This window comes from Eleutherodactylus coqui, chromosome 1, assembly GCF_035609145.1.
Source record: "Eleutherodactylus coqui strain aEleCoq1 chromosome 1, aEleCoq1.hap1, whole genome shotgun sequence".
Taxonomy (NCBI): Eukaryota; Metazoa; Chordata; class Amphibia; order Anura; family Eleutherodactylidae; genus Eleutherodactylus; species Eleutherodactylus coqui.
In genome coordinates, this window is record NC_089837.1 from 379,352,383 (window position 1) to 379,370,215 (window position 17,833).

Here is a 17,833-nt window from a genome sequence, read left to right on the forward strand (position 1 = left end):
GCTGCCGGCGGGCGGGGAGCGGCTGGGTAGAGCGGGGAGGAACGGAGGGGAGATCTCTCTCTCCCTCTCTTCCCCCCCCTTCCCGCTGTCCCATGCTCACTGCCGCAACTCACCTCTCACCCGCGCCGGCAGCCGAACCTTTTCTTCCGAGCGGGGAGATACTCGCTAAGGACAATGCTCGATCAAGCAATTGTCCTTAGCGAGTATGCTCGCTCATCTCTACTCAGGAGTACTTTCAGAAATCACTGTCTGTAAATACAGTTTGCTGTGCAAGTTAAAGCTGCATCATGCAAAGAAGAAGCCATATATTAACACAATCCAGAAACGCTGGCATCTTCTCTGGTCCAAAGCTCATTTAAAATAGACTGAGGCAAAATGGAAAACTGCTTTGTGAAATGAAGCAAAATTTGAAACCATGGATGCTGTGTCCTGTGGACTCAAGAGGAGAGGGACTCATCCAGTTTGTTATCAGCGCACAGTTCAAAAGCCTGCATGTTTGATGGTATGGCATTAGTGCCAATGGCATAGCCAGCTTACATATCTGAACTGACCTGCCTCCTGTCCAGATCTTTTACCAAATAGAAAATATTTACGTATTATGAAACAAAAATCTGGCAAAGACAACCCAGGACTGTTGAGCAGCTGGAATCTTACATCAAACAACAATGGGACGACATTCCTCTCCCAAAATTCCAGCAATTGGTCTCCTCCCTTCCCAGACATTTAGACTGTTGTAAAAGGAAGAGGGGATGCTACACGATGGTACACATGGCCCTGTCCCAACTTTTGTGAAATGTGTTGCTGCCATCAATTTTTAAAGGAGTCCATTTTTTTTAATGAAATTGAAAAATGTCTGCCTTTCACTTTCTGATATGTGCTCCATCTTTATCGTCGCTGCGAGCGATAACTCTTATGAGGCTCTAGATGCTGCCAGAGGATATATTCAATAACTTCCTGAAGGTAGCTCTGGATACTTCCTTAGAGATGGACAGATAACATCTCGAGGATGCTGCAGATCCACAGATCTGGGACCTAGAGAGTGATGATATTTGCCGCATCTGTAGATATCAGCTAAACAGAAGCCAATATGAATAAGGCAAGAGAGCGACACTCCATATTATTTCAAAGTTTACAACTACAGCTGCTGCCAAATCAGTCCCACCTCACACTTTTGAAATGAAAGGCTTTGCGACCTCTTCTGGAAGAACTCCACCGCCGCAACTTGGCCTACACTTGGGGATTTCCCTTTCGTTTGCTGGTTTGCCACGAAAGCCAAATGAAGGAACTTCGTCATCCTAGAGAGCTTCCTGCTTCTTGTCCATTCTAGGTCTTCCATCAGTCACCATTCCAGAGTGGCTTATTCTAACCGTTCCACCACCGACAGATTCCCTGGTTGGCAGGAGCCAGAAGACATCGGTTTATGCAACATAACCACTAGTGCTTCTCTACCTCCGTTCTCTACACTTCAAGCTACCTGCCCTGACACTAAAATTCCCTGGTTGGAAAATTTTACAGTTGTCCATAGAGGCCACCACTGGAACCTACCAGTTACAACTTCCCCTGACCCCAATTGAAGAAATATTCCTAGAGAAAAAAAAACCTACTCACATTCCCCCCAAAATTTACAACATTCTACTAGTACAGATCACACTGCGTTATCCTCATTATACCAGAGTATGGAAAAGGGAGTTGTCTGCCATGATTCCGGACTCCGATAAGGACAGAGCTTTCGTGTTTACAGACAAACTGCCGATAGCTTGTGCAGTGCAGGAGAAGAATTACAAACTGCCCACTACATGATACAGATGTACAGATCTCATTCATCACATTTATCCTGCAATATCAGACTCCTGCTGGCGCTGTGGCTCTGGGTTGGGAACCATGTGGCATATCTGGTGGGAGTACCCTGCTCTTCAAAACTTCTAGGACACAGTTTTTCGGATATACGAACAAGTTACACATAGCACAGTTGATGTGTCTCCCCAATTAGCCGTTCTATCTATCATTCCGGGCCTCTTTGCCCAGACAAAATGAGGCATGCTTCGCCACTTTCTGACAGCAGCACGAACCGTTTCTACTTTTTCATTCCTCCTTTATATTCCTCTTACTCAGTCTCTCCTTCGAACATCCATCTAAACTCTCTTTATTATAACAATGTTAAGATTGTTTATTTCAGGTGTTACATTAGGCACTGGTTAATAAATGCATATATTAGGAAGATTTGCTTCCTTGGGTGTCCATTATTATAAGGGACCACTTACATACGGCCTGCTATGGAAAGACTCTGTTGCAAACTCAAATCAGTCTATATACCTGATGCTACGCGCATGAAGTTACCTTCCTGATGGGACTACCCTGGATTTTGAGAGACTGCAAATGGTTCAACAGCTTTAATTAATATACTCTTTGGAGTGAACACTATTGTAATGCCTGATATGTTTGTCATTATAAGTCCTAATTTATTACTATTTATGCTTAAAATTCAATAAACAGATTAAACATAGATAGCAACTCAAGAAAAAAGTATTCTAGTTGTTTACTGCAAACAATCGAGATTTCCTGTTTTCTTTCAAAGGGTGACTCTGGTGACTTTTCAAAATTAATTAATATTCAGCTATTTCCCAGTATATATGAGTGAGTTAGTTAATCATTTTCGCAGTCTGTGTGATGATGTTACAAGATCCCTACCACAGAAACTGTGTTGAGAGGGATACAGACTCTCCTTTAACAGTTACTAATGATGATTACACAGTTCCTGACACACAGTAATAATAGAGGAGATCACAGCTCAGCCTCCTGACTGCATACTTATGGCCTGTAGCTTGTTTATGTGGATATAGAAGGTATTGTTAATTAAACTGTCCCCCCCACAGGCAGAATCGCATAGCTTCAGCTAATGCTCTGCTGATGCATCATGGGATTGATGTAACATAGTAACATAGTATGTAAGGCCAAATGAAGACAATGTCCATCTAGTTCAGCCTGTTTATCTTCCTATGTTGTTGATCCAGAGGAAGGCAAAAACCCCAAGAGGCAAGATCCAATTAGCCCATTTGGGGGAAAATTCCTTCCTGACTCCTTAATGGCAATCAGACCAGTCCCTGGATCAACCCCTAATAGTTCCTACCTCCCTGTATACCTGGATTAACAATTAACCTAAGATTTATATCCTGTAATATCCTTACCCTCCAGAAAGACATCAAGTCCCCTTTTAAACTCCTCTATGAATTTTGCCATCACCACATCCTCAGGCAGAGAGTTCCACAGTCTCACTGCTCTTACAGTACAGAACCCTTTTCTGTGTTGGCAATGAAACCTGCTTTCTTCTAGACGTAGCAGATGCCCTCTTGTTACAGTCGTAATCCTGGGTAATAACAGATCATGGGAGAGATCCTTGTATCGTCCCCTCATGTATTTATACATAGTTATTTGATCATCCCTTAGCCGTCTTTTTTCAATAAAAAAGATTGAACATAAAATAAACACCATTTCCTGAGAAGATCCTGGGTTGTTCTGTCAAATCTCCTATATCATCCAGGAACCTCGTCCAAGATTCGATGGATACAGCTTTTTGCCTCTTGACTTTTCTGGGATGAGGGGCAGGGACGTTTGGAGCAGGTTTGATCGTCGTGGCACCAACCAGCAGATTTCTCTAGAAAGAGGGAAAACTCTTCTCAAATGTACCTGTCTCACTCCCAGAGGAAAAAAAAGGAAACCCTGAAGGATTCTGGAACTGGACGATGTACAGTGACGTTCATTTTAGGGAAACTACAAAAGGTAAGACACAGCATTCTGAGATAATATGGTAACGATGGTATAGAGGCCATCGCAATTAAACGATATGTCCCATATGGGCAGATGAGGGTCCTGGTCACTCCCCAGATAGACCTCAATAGCTTGATGGGTATTGCAAGTGAGGATGCCTTGAGTAATCATGATGATTGGAGGTCATCATAATATGGTTCGTAGATATTTGCTAAAGTACCTTGCTAGTCTTAAGTAAATAAGGTTGGTAGATGGCATCTACCAAGGATTTGAATACTATCTCAAGTGTCACCTTTGGAATGTATGTTGCAGAATTTCAGTAAATGGTACCGTAAAGTTAGTGATGTAAAACTAGACAACAAAAGGTAGCTTTTTATCCATAGGGATTACACTAACTTTAAAATAGATGTAGATAGGATGTTCACAGCAGAAAAAACAGTTTAAGCTGTTGCAGGTAGCAGGCATGTGTACAGAATGAAGAGGTTGATGGAAACTGCAGACTGTTGTTTAGATGAGAAGGTTTGGCAAAATGTGTTAAATGATAATGGAAGAATTTTGGCTGATAGACGATTGCTCAAATTTGCAGAGGCCCGGTGAAGAATGTTTATGCAGGTCACGAAGAGTAAAAGATAGCTGAAGTTACAAGATGGCGATTGTTACATTGGCTTTGTGTGAAAGACAAAGAAGGCCAGCCCTTCTTCACCATCTGAGGGCTCCACCCTGGACGTGTCATAGAGGGTGTTTCCTCCCTATTGCCACGCCCCTAGATGGCCATGTTGTTAATGTGGCCAAAAGCAGTCTGCATACCTTGATAAATGTTTAGTATGCAGACCTACCCCTTACCATCGCCCAGTCAGGCCATGCTCCCAGTGGCCATTTTAGTTCTAGTCATGGCCCAGCAGCCATTTTAGAGTCTGCTGTAACAATAGCTTGGGCCACTGCCCAAGCGCTATCTTCGCTCCACAGCAGGCACACGCTGGCTTCTCACCTTTCATCAATGTACCTTTTACCTGGCATCCTAATACTTGCACTGGTAGTAGTGCACACCACCAATGAGCAGCCTGTGTTAGCACCGACCTTATGCTGTTCTGCCCGATATTGTGTTTAAATTGCATGGACATATAGTTGTTGCTGGAAAGATCTCCAGGATGTTTTTCGCTCCAAAGTGGGGAAGAAATGGGGAGAAAAAGGGGAATCCTTTTATCCTCTCATTCATGCAGTTTGTGTCCCTCAATGTCATGAAGCAAGTTCTTTCAGAATCTGTGGAAAAACTCTATGTTATGTTGTCTGTCCTTAGCACGAATATCAGAAAAAGAGATATATGATAATAGACATATGTATAGGGCAATGGGAAAAGAAAAGAAACCAGTTAGTCTTGGGATGCAATTTACAAGTGGTTGAAAGAATGCTTCATTCTTGAGTAGTTCTGATAACAAAGTTGAATTCCACCTTCGCCCCCACCCATCCCTTTCAGCCAGACAGTTCAGCGAGAAAGAATAATTGTGTGTTGACCTTCTAATGTTAAAATTCTGGCAGCGGTACTTCTTTGCGTGAATGGAATAGAAACTCGTAATGAAAGAAAACATGAATGAAGTTAATTACACTGTTAGAGAATAGGAAAGTTACATGAGAACAGGGAGATTTTGTTGGAACGCACAATGACTAGGGGACAAGGGACGGTTAAAAAAAAAAATTAAAAGATGGCCTGCAGCAATCCAGTCAAGACAGCCCAACCCTTTACAATGCCCGAAATAACTCACCTCCTTCATGCGTACAGAAGGGTGGGCCCCAACACCGCTTCCTTGATGGAGACCAATGCAGAAAGTGCAGGAAGCATGGTCACTGGAGTAGAGACTGCCCCCTCACTTCCTCTGCTCATACAGGAAGAGAAGGAGGAAGGGCCAGGCCCAAAATGGCCACTACTAGAGACGAGCACATGGCAGAGCCACTCAGGCTTACCCCCACAACCTCCATCTTGTTTTGCTCCTATTGTTCCACTGTATGAAGATAATGCTGAATGAAGATGACCAGGTTCCTATATGCTGGGCCCCCAGGAACCTATGATCAGAGTAAATGTATGTGGTCATTCTGTGAATTTTATGGTTGATACCGGAGCTGAATATTCATTTATAACCCAAAGAAGTCACTCATCAATTCCTACATCCACCGGACTGTCCCATACCAAAATTGGGACAGGATATGATGAGAAAACTACAGGCCCAAGAGTCCTTTGAACTGGATGGTAGATGCCTTTACAACTTGAAAAAGATGTACCAACTCCTGCCCACATCCTTTCACTCACAGTGCCCCAGGAGGAAAAATGGAGATTGTTTGCTGTCATTCATGGGTCAGGTCACTCAAGTCCCACCCCAGACCTAGTAATGAAACTGCTAGGAGTATGGGCGGAAGATAATCCACCAGGACTAGCTCAGAATTGTATGACAGCTTGTGGATGCTGCTTCTACAGTGATCTCTGTTGCTACTGATCTCCAGTCTGCTGTAGCTAGTTGCAACTTGTGTACTTTCCAGGTTCTCTGTTACCTGCTCTAACTCAGACTTTTGTTCCTGCTTCATATGACCCGCTTTGGTGTTAGGGTCGAAAAAGGGTTAGTCAGCGCCCAGGTTCCAGCTCAAGGGCTGTCCTTGTCAGGACGATGACCCTTCTCTCTGTTAGGCAGGGATTTCATATTCCTCACCAGTGCAGGACTAGCTTAGTCCTAGTTTCCACCTTATACCAAGCTATGTGATGAGGAGTGAGTACCTGGTCTCTGGGTCAGCTGTCAGTTTAACCGGGTCGTTTTCCTGCCCAGAGGGATGACACAGTGGTTCCACTCCACACCTGACTACATAAAAAGAATATACCTCCAGTTGCAGTGCAGCTGAAGCCAGGGGCACAACCGGTGTCCAACAAGCATTGCATCTGGAAAAATTATTGAAGTACGGTATTCTGAAGAGATGCCAATCACCCTGGAACACTCCTCTCCAGACTATAAAGAAACCTAGAAGAACAAAGTATTGCCCGATCCAGGATCTCAGAGCAGTGAATCAAGCTGTGGTTACTTTGCATCAAATATTGCCCAACTTGTACGCACTGCTTGGACTGATACCAGGAGAAGCTACTCACTTTACTGTGCTGAATTTGAAAAACGCTTTTTTCACCATCAGGCTGACAGAAGACTGTCAGCTTATCATTGCCTTCCAATGGGAAGATCAAAGAACTGGAGAAAAGCACACTTTTCAGAGAAGCTCTTGCTATTGACCTAAGAAGAATGGCTCTCTCTCTTCCTTCCCAGACAGGCAATATATTGCTACAGTAATGTGGATGACCTCCTCATAACTGAATCTACCTCTGAATAAAGTCTGCAGAACACTAAGACAGTGCTTCGTCATCTCTATGAAGCTAGATACAAAGTCTCAAGAAATAAGTCACAGATCTGCCAAACAACTGTCAAATACCTGGGATTTCATATCTCACAAGGGATGGTACAACTGGGATTTGAAAGAAAGAAGGCCGTCTACAATACCCCTGTACCAACCACCAGAAGAAAAAGTCAGAGAATTCCTTGGAGTTGCCGATTTCTGCAGAATATGGATACCTGGCTTTGCTGAAATGGCCAAACCCCTTTATGAAGTCACAAAGGGAGGTGAAGATGCCCCCTTCCCCTGGGAGCAGGAACATACAAGGGCCTATAAGAACATCAAGCAAGCGCTTCTAAAAGTACCCACACTGGCCCTGCCTAATCTGGAGAAACAACTTATTCTGTATGTTCATGAGAAGAAGGCACTGGTGATCAGCATTCTTACTCAGATGATGGGATCCCGGCAACAACCTGCTGCCTATCTCTCCAAGCAACTTGATAATGCAGCCATAGGATGACATCCCTGCCTGAAACCACTGGCAGCAGCAGTGGCCTTGGTTACGGAGGCTGACCAGCTAATCCTGGGTCAAAATCAAAGTGCCACCTTCTGTTCTAACTCCGATGGATGTCAAAGGTCACAACTGGCTGACAAATGCTCGCATGACCAAGTACCAAGGCCTCCTTTGTGAAAACCCAAGACTGAAGTTGGAAGTATGTACTACTCTGAATCCAGCAACTCTATTGCCCACCAGAACTGAAACCCCTGACTATAACTGCTGTGAGGTGATGGATGAAGTTTTTAGCAGCTATCCTGATCTACGAGACAGACCACTTGAAGCTCCTGATGTTGAATAGTACACAGATGGTAGCAGCTTCATGGATGAAGGCAAGCTCTATGTTGGATATGCAGGGGTCACCCTACAGACTACTACAAAAGCAGAACTACTGCCCAAAGGAACTTCAGCTCAAAAGGCAGAACGTATTGCACTTATCAGAAGCCCTACAGCTGGCAGCTGGAGTGAAAGTCAATATCTTCATTGAATAAAAGTATTCCTTCTTCACACTCCATGTTCATGGGGCCCTGAGAAAAGAAAAGAATCTGATCCCTTCAGCTGGTCTAGAAGTGAAGCACGCTCCCCTCAATCCAGAACTGTCAGAAGAGGCGTGGGTTATTTACTGTAAAGGAAAACCTAAGGGAACCTCACTCGTTGCACAGGGAAACAGAGAGGTAGATGCTGATGCCAAGCGAGATGCCACTCTCCTAAACGTCGAAAGTCCTGTCAAACTACAAACCTTTTTCCTGGTTCCCCTCAGCAACTGGAACCCCTGCTACAATCAAAGTGAACAGGAATGGCTAAAGACAGAAGATGGAAAATACACACCCGGGGGCTAGTTCATCCTCTCGGATGGAAGAAGTGTAGTCCCAACAACATCACAAAACGTGTAATTTGCGTTGAAAATAGTCCCAGACAAGGACCTCTGAAGACTCCAGTGATACAATCTTATGGAGCTGCTCTCTTCCAAAATGTACTAGTGGACTTTAGTCAATGCCTGCAGCTGACAAATGGAAGTATCTCCTGGTCTTTGTCTGCACGAACACAGAGTGGGTGGAGACCTAACCAACTGGGACTGAAAAATTGACCAAAGCGGCCAGGGTGCTACTGAGAGACAGAATTCCAAGACACGGTCTACCGGTGTGGCTTGGGTCAGACAATAGACCAGACTTTGCTTCACAGATCATACAAGAGTTAGCCAGCTGTCTCACAATCAGATGGAAATTGTACTTTGCACACTACCTGCCAACCTCAGAGCTCAGGAAAGGCTGAGTGCATGAACAGGACTTTAAAACTTGCCTTAGGGAAGCTCTGTCAGGAGACTCATCTAAAATGGCTACAAGTCCTACCTATTGCTTTGCTCAGAATCAGATCTGCCCCCACCAAAATAACTGGTTATTCCCCTCTTAAGATGATGTAGGGTAGGCCTAGCCAAGCAGTGTTGGGAATTAGAGCAAAGTAGTGGGAGAGATGATAAATCACCAGCAGATGCTTGCCTTGGGTAAAACCATAGCAACCATTATCAAAAGAGCAGGAGGAAGGTTACCTGCTTGTTTGAATATTGTTGTGTAAAAGTTACCTATATGTCTGGATACTTCTATGTACTTCTTTTTTTCTTCCAGGAGAAAAAGTCTGGGTGAAAGATTGGCACCAGAGGCCTCGCAAATCTAGGTGGAAGGGTCCATACAACATTATCCCGTCTATCCCAACTGTTGTTACGGTTGCTGAGATAAGACCTTAAGTCCACCAGAGCAGAGTCAAAGTAGCCTACACTGACCGTGCCTGCTTACCACACCTGATGGATCTCCTGAAGTTCACCTTAAAAACCTCCAGAAGTGCCTTGGACCAGACTGGGAACTTGCCCCCTCCTGGGAGCTCAGGAAGCACCAGCTGACAGTGTTGTCTACACAGATAGTGTTTACTACATAGCGATAGTGTTCAATACACAGAGACAGTGATTATTGCTCAGAGACAGTGTTTTTCCCTCAAACACTTAGTAGGGGGGAGAGCTACAGCTGCAAGACAGCATGAAGAATGAAGAACCTACGGTACTTGTTAGGTTGTGCTGCTGGACCTGTAGTACTATGGTTCTAGGAGCACATTTCCACAGGTGTGGCATGATTGTGCTAGCTGGGTGTGGTTATCTACTACTAGCCAATCCCCCAGGTCTTTGACCACATATATACCCAGCTCCTGTCAGTGTCTATTTGGTGTCCTGGGTGAGCGGTCATGCTTCCTTCTGTGTTGCAGCTTGCTGAATGACATGTGTCCTGTTCTCTGTGCTGTTGCTGTTTGCTGTGCTAACTGTGCCCGATGCTGCTGAATCATGTGTCTTGTTAGAGAAGGGACCACAAGACACGAGGAGCCTTGATCGCAGCCTTGCAGCTTAAGTTTATTGGCCAATGCACGAACTAATGCCTTGTATTTATATTTCAGCAATTCCATCTGCTTTAGTGTGCAGGGATGTTTGGTGAGTGTGTTGGTTGTTTGTCCTGTATTATGTCTGTCTGCGAGTCCAGTTCTGCAGTACGCAGTTCTCTGTCCAGTTGGTTTTATGGTCAGTACGTTCTGTCTGAAATCCGTTTCAGGTCCCTGTGTTTGTTGTATCCCCGTCCTTTGGGCACGTTCATGTGGGCCTTGTGCTTATTTGCCCACATGAACATAACATAATGCTCCGCCAGTTACAAAAAGGGGTGCATTATGTTGGTATGCGTCATGGCCTATGTCTGATCCACCCGTCCATTGTTTGTTGGATGCCCAGTTCCTGTCTCTGTATGTCTACCCATCCATTGGTGGTCAGATGACCTATCCGTATCCTGTCCCCTTTGTTTGTTGGTAGGCGGACTTTAGGGCCCTGCCTGTCTCTTTTGCCCAATCCGTAACCTGTCTCTTATCGAGCAAGTAAGCATGAGGCCCACACAAATGCCTTTGGGCACATTTGTGTGGGCCTTGTGCTTATTTGCTCACGTGAACGTAGCACTACTGAAGACTGTGTTGGGGGTGGTGGGATTACGCTATACAGGAAATTTGGACTTGTGCCAATAATTGTGATAAATGTATGAAAGAAGCTAGAATGGGTACATGCATCACAGGAACATTAGTGTACCATACTTACTACATGGGTAAGAGGAGACAAGTAGGGGGCTGCATATACAATAAAGACTCTCTACTATATGTATGAATATGGTTCACGGATCATATGCTATAATCCAGTATATTCTCCCTCTAAAACATGGATAAACACTGATGGAGCATGGGATGCAAAGGCTATTCTGAAGTCTATGGGGGGAAAACCCCTAAATTAGAATGATAGGCTATAAGCGAGTGATAGCTATCAAGGGGAGAAAAATGTGGTACATAGAAACATTAATGTACTTTAACTGCTATTGCTTCTCTGTTATCAGCCAGAAAACTGGAGTATATTGTAGTCTTTTGTGCTTAAACTGTTGTAATTGCATACCAAGATAGCCCAACTTACACTCCAAGCCCCCCTTCTGTTTTCCTCATAGATGGTGATAGTACATTCTTTCTACCTTAGCTCTTTCTTCAGTAGTTATGAATCTTTGACTAAGCCAGCCCACACTGTATAAGGTTGTTAGAATTGTTTTGTATAGACACTCTGCTTTTTGGATGCCAGTCCACCAGGGTCTGTGTGCACATTAAATAAACACCATTTCCTGAGCAGATTCTGGGTTGTCCTGTCAAATCTCCTATATCAAGCAAAAAGAGTGCAATTTCTAGACCCATGTGCACATGTCAAAAAAATAGCATATCGCCATATGTAAATGTAACTCTTCAGCAATTCAGCCTTTAATGGAAGCCAGCTGCTTCATAGATATGCCGCAAATACTTGGGCATTTTTAGTTCTATACCTACTTCAAAAACTAGTTTTCATAAATGTGCCCAGCTGTGCATGTAATACGCTCTATACTGGTAAGAGTATTATCAGAAATATCCCATCGGTTTATCATTAATCACAGACTAAAAAAGAAAAAAGGAAAAATATATAATGAATATCAAAAGCAATATACAACACAATGTAGTCAGCAAGATGATCCTGCATGATAACATTAGACAATAGCACTACTACCCTCTTATAAGTGTCCTATAATCTATAGAAAACATGTACGGTAAAGTTAACAGGAAGGCCTTGTGTAATAGACAATTCAGAAGGAGAATCCATGCCTGACACGTCCCAGACCTGTATAATATAGCTGAGCTGTAATAGTTCTTTCTTTGCACGGAATACAACAAACCAAGTGCACTAAGTAATGGCATTAACCTCTTAAGGAACAAGGTATTTTGGTCCTAAAGGACCAGACAGTTTTTAGGGATTTTACCCATGTGGTGGTTTTACTGCCCTATTTTGTTTCCTTCAGCTACCAAAATGATTTTGGCTGCGCTTTTTTCCCCATGATATGAGGGGCTGTCTTTTTTCACAGACTTTTTTTTTTATTAGGGGTAAAACTATTTTTTTTTTACATTTATAGTTGTTTATTTTTTACATTCGTAAATTTATGCTAAAATAAATGTACAGGAACGGGTTCCTCATTTTTTTATTTTTTTTTTAAACTCGTTTTATTGAAAATTAAATTGCATAGAGAAACATACAATCGCAGGTAGGTGCAGCACGTAGATAATACACATCACTGTATAATTAGGTTGGTATAGAGGTTCAGTCAATGCAGTACAACATAAATAACACATTAATTCTTTAAAGCCTGATCAGGTACACAGAAGCCAAATCTCAGAGGCCACAGGTCCCGCCTCCAGAACGTGCATCCACTAGGGGGTACCTCTGAGCTCCAGAATAGATGAAGACATTAATTGTGGTGAATATAACGTGAGGGGGGAATCACACCACAGACCCCACACACTTTATCAAATTTCTCAGGACACTTACGTCCCTTGTAGACTATATAATTATATGGCACCACTGAATTGACCAGCTTTCTCCACATTGAGAGTGAGGGGTTCTTACGATCCATCCACCGCAGTGCAATCGTTTTTCTAGCAAGGAACAAGGATTCCCGAAGAAAATTTTTTTTATGGTGTTGCCAGCTTTCTTCATCTAATATTCCAAATAAACAGATCTCTGGGTTCGGTGGAACAGGGACTTCCACAAGCTCAGAGAGGAAACCTGTGACCCCCCCCCCCCCCGAAAACGTTCAATAACAGGACACTCCCACATCATGTGCCAAAAATTGGAATATTTGCAGAAATGCCTAATGCAGTTTGTAGACTGTATCCTGCCCATTTTGTACAATCTTGCTAGAGTGAGATAGCACTGATACACTATATACAGCTGGATCATTTTGTTATTGGCTGCTGGGGATACATACAGAGGAGATTCCAAAAGCTCTTGGAATGTATCGTCTGTTAGTGTCGGTATCAGTGTCCTCCATTTTATTAGGGCAGAGGGTATATCCTGAGAGGCTCGTATTGAGATAAGGTGGGAGTATAGTGCTGATATGAGGCCCTGGGGGCCTTGGGAGCAAAGGGTGCCTATTAAGGGGTAATGAGAAATAGCAGGTCTGGGTGGCGGGAACTGCACCTCTAATGCATGTCTGACCTGGAGAAATCTATAGAAATGGGAACGGGGTAGATCATATTTATTTTGTAGCTGCTCAAATGAGGACAGAGTGTTCTGTGGATAGAGGTCTGCCAGGGTCCGGATGCCATATTGTTCCCAAATGTAGGCGTCCTCCAGTCGGAGTAATTCTGGGAGCCCATGATTACGCCAAAGGTCTGCCGCCAGATCTGAGAGGCTAGCCTATGAATTGGTAGCATTTTGCCTGTTAGGGTAGAAGGAGATTCCATCAGGGGCCACAATCTAGGGATTTTAAGATAATGTGCCAGATGCACCTCAGAGTTGGGGAGAGGGTCATCACTCAGCCAGCTTCTCAAGTGAATTAGCTGGCTTGCCACATAGTAAATGAACAAATCTGGCAGGGCAGCGCCCGCGTTTTGCTTCGGCCACTGAAGCGTAGAGATTCGTAGTTTGGAGCGGGAATTTCCCCAAATAAGGGAAGACATCAGGGACTGCATGGATTTAAAGAAGCGGGACGGGATATGCAACGACACATGCTGCATTATGTATAGGCACTTTGGTAATACTATTAGTTTGATAAGATTAATTCGCCCCGCTACCGAGAGCGGCAGGGAGCCCCATATTTTAAACTTAGACCTGAATAAATCTATTAGGGGGGTATACATTTAGCTCTAGAGACTTTCCCACATCATTGGTTATCTGCATCCCCAGGTATTTAAACTGGTTTGAGATCTGGAGGCCGCAAAGTGAGTCAATATCTTCCAAACGACTCCCACCAGAAACAGGCATCAGGGCCGATTTAGTCCAGTTGATTTGAAGGCCCGAGAATTCACCAAAAGTATTAATAAGATTTATCACATGGGGGAGGGTTGCCTCAGGGTCCGCCAAGAAAAGCAAGAGATCATCGGCATATAAAGCCACTCGATCTTCCCTATCCCCCCACTGTGACACCCCTGTATAACTGGGTTTCTCGTAGAATCATTGCCAACGGCTCAATGGCCAGGGCAAATAGTATGGGGGAGAGGGGACACCCCTGTCTAGTTCCTCTATGTAGTCGGAAGTAGGGAGAACAGGATCCATTAATGGAAATAGCTGCTAGGGGGATTTGTACAGAAGAGTGATCCAGCGTATAAAAGTCTCGCCAAAACCAAATCTCTGTAAAACCTGGAAGAGAAAGGGCCATTCAATGGAATCGAATGCCTTTGCTGAATCTAAGGAGGCCAAGGCCCAATCCTCTTCTCTGGCCGCCCCTATCTGCGTCACCAGTGGGCCCTCCTCAAATTGTCTCTAGTGGATTTTCCAGGCATAAATTCAGTTTGATCCGGGTGGATTAAATCCAGTATTATGGTATTGAGACGATTAGCCAGCATTTTAGTAAGGAGTTTGTAATCAGTATTAAAGGGTTTTTTTTTTTTGCATAGGCCCCCCGCTCAGCGCAGGACAAACCCAAGGGATGTGTTGAAATTAAAAAAAAAAATTTTACTTACCCGAATCCCCTCTCTGCAACTTCTTCCTTCTTTTCCTCCAAGATGGCCGCCGGGATCTTCACCCACGATGCACCCCGGGTCTTCTCCCATGGTGCACCGTGGGCTCTGTGCGGTCCATTGCCGATTCCAGCCTCCTGATTGGCTGGAATCGGCACACGTGACGGGGGGGAGCTACGCGATGACGCGTAGAAGGGGGCGGAGCCACAACGCCGCTCGTGCCCGGACCGACCAGAAGGGAGAAGACCCTTCTGCGCAAGCGCGTCTAATCGGGCGATTAGACGCTGAAATTAGACGGAGCCATGGAGACGGGGACGCTAGCAACGGAGCAGGTAAGTGAATAACTTCTGTATGGCTCATAATTAATGCACGATGTACATTACAAAGTGCATTAATATGGCCATACAGAAGTGTATAACCCCACTTGCTTTCGCGGGACAACCCCTTTAAGATTTGAGCCCCCGTAACAGAAACCTATCACTAAGGGCTCACGCGAGTGTAAGATTACCATGTATTACACGTGCGATACGGATAACTCGCAGGCAATCAAATACATTGCCTTACGCTGTTTCGATAAGTCTTGCAAAAAGAAGGATTTCGGTTGTGCCTCAAACCAGTCATCCGTAGCAGCCATGGCATCAGAAATGGTGTGAAATTTGGTACCCTTGAGGTGTTTCTTCAGGTTTGGAAACAGATGATAGTCGGAGGGAGCTAGATCTGGTGAATAGGGTGGGTGGTCCACCAGCTGGAAACTTAGCTCCACCTGTTTTGCCGTGGTCGCTTGTGTAGTGTGAGCGGAGGTGTTGTCTTGCAGGAACAAGATTCCTTTGGACAGCTTGCCATGCCTTTTGGCCTTCAGAGCTGCCTTCAATTGGTCCAAAAGTTCAATGTAATACCTTGCATTAATGGTGGAACCATTTTGAAGGTAGTTCACTAGCAGCACGCCCTTCTTAACCCAGAATACAGACGCCATCAACTTCTTTGGGCGAGGAGAACAACTGTGCCTCCACTCTTTTGACTGCTTCTTGGTTTCAGGGTCATACAAATAAATTCAGGTCTCATCCATAGTGACCAGTCGATCCAGGAAGTTCCTATCAGTCCGGAAACACTGACAAATGGACCAGGAAGTTTTCACTCACATGCTTTTCTGATCTGTTGTCAAACATTTGGGGACCCGCTTTGCAGATAGCTTCTTCATGTTCAAATGCTCAAGGATAACTACGCAAACACGTTCACGAGAAACCCCCATGATATCTGCTATTCCTTTAGCTGAAATTGGTCGATTCTCCAGTATGAGGTTGTGCACAGCATCAACGATCTCTGGAACAACAAGCTCTCTCGGTCGTCCAGGACGTTCCTCCTCATTGGTGCTGAAGTGACCCGTTTTAAATTTGACAACCCAGTCCTTAACTGTAGAATATGAAGGGCATTGATCCCCCAATGTCTGCAACATATCACCATGAATATCCTGCGTAGACTTTCTTTGTAGAAACAATAATTTTATCACTCCTCTGCTCTCATTTGCCGTGAATATCACCTGAGACTCCGCCATTTTGTTTTCCTGCATGCCTAGATCACTGTTGCCATGAACTACAAACGCAAAATTTTGAAAACATATATTAGACACATAAGGCTTTCATGTGATGTAACATTCGTTACCATAGAAACAAAAATAGAACACAAAGCCAAAGACTCATATTATATATTTAGTCCCTTTCACATGGGTGTATTTGCACGCACAAAATTTGCATATGCAGTACATAGAGAATGGCATATTTTCCTGCACGCATTTTTCCTCTACATTTCGGTGGCGTGCAAAAAAAATGCAGCTTGCTCTGTTTTCTGGTGCATTTGTTCACCAAAGGTCCCCATAGAAGTCAATAGGGATGCACAAATGCGCGAACAACAGCTACGGGATGCGTGAAACACTGCGTAGTTGCGCAGCGAAAGGAACAAATCTGGAACTCATTAGACTATTTGGCCATTTCAATCAGTTTGCTGCATGCAAATGAACATGCCTGGCAGGTGGAAAAATTACAGTAAAATATACTGATCCCACAAATATGCAGAACTCGGACATGTGCAAAAATGCATATGCTTGTGTGAAGGGGGCCTTGTACACTGCTCACCCAGAACATCTGATAAACTGGCGTCTGCCCAACACTGGCCATAGCAGATTAATGGAACTGCACTACACATCATTTGCATGTTTTTTGTGGCACTTGTAGACCAAAGCTGTATGAAGAATTGCAATACGGTCAAACTGATTTCTTATTTATTTGCAGTACAGGTCAGATTGGAGGGGGGTATGTCTTTCATTGTTTGTTTATTTTGGCATGAACAACGTGACTTCATGAGTCTTCATGATCTAATAAACTTTTGGATGACTTTCCAGAATAAACTGACATGTGTAAAATTGTATGTAAGGCTGAAAAAATACATCTATCCATCCAGTTTAGCCTATTACCCTCCTCCACCAATGTCGACCCCCCTCCCCAATGTGTACAAATGTGTACATGAGGAATAACAGCATTTATTGCTAATATGATTTGTTTTCATTTCTAATTGTCAGTTTCCTCTAAGCTGGTGGGTGGAGACAAGCTACTATTATGTCATATATGCACTACACATGGAGAAAACAGCAGATACTATTTCTTAACTGTTTGTAGCACACACACAATAATATGAAAGATATTTTACAGCAGTACTAAGCAGTGTAGCTGTGAATCTAGAACTGGGGTGAGCTAGAACTCTTGCTATGTCAGGGTTTTATTTCTTACGTACAGCACCAATCGGGCCCACCCCACTTGCCCCGCTGCCGGCGGTAAGAAGAGACACCACACGGAGGTCTGGTATAGTTTCTCACACGGGACATGGCTCTGCTTTATTACAGATTACATGAGATCTTATACCCTTTGTCCCATCACCAGCAAGGGGTGATGGGCTCATAACCATATATGGGAAGTCCGGATTTCCAGCCTGAGACAGTGAAAATTATGTACATAGTTGAACATCTTGATATCTTGCTATGGCGCCTCTGGAAAAACAGCCAAGTACGCGTCCTTGTGTCTGGTTCATCCTTTGCTGTGTTTAAAGATACATTTTGTTCAAGATACATTT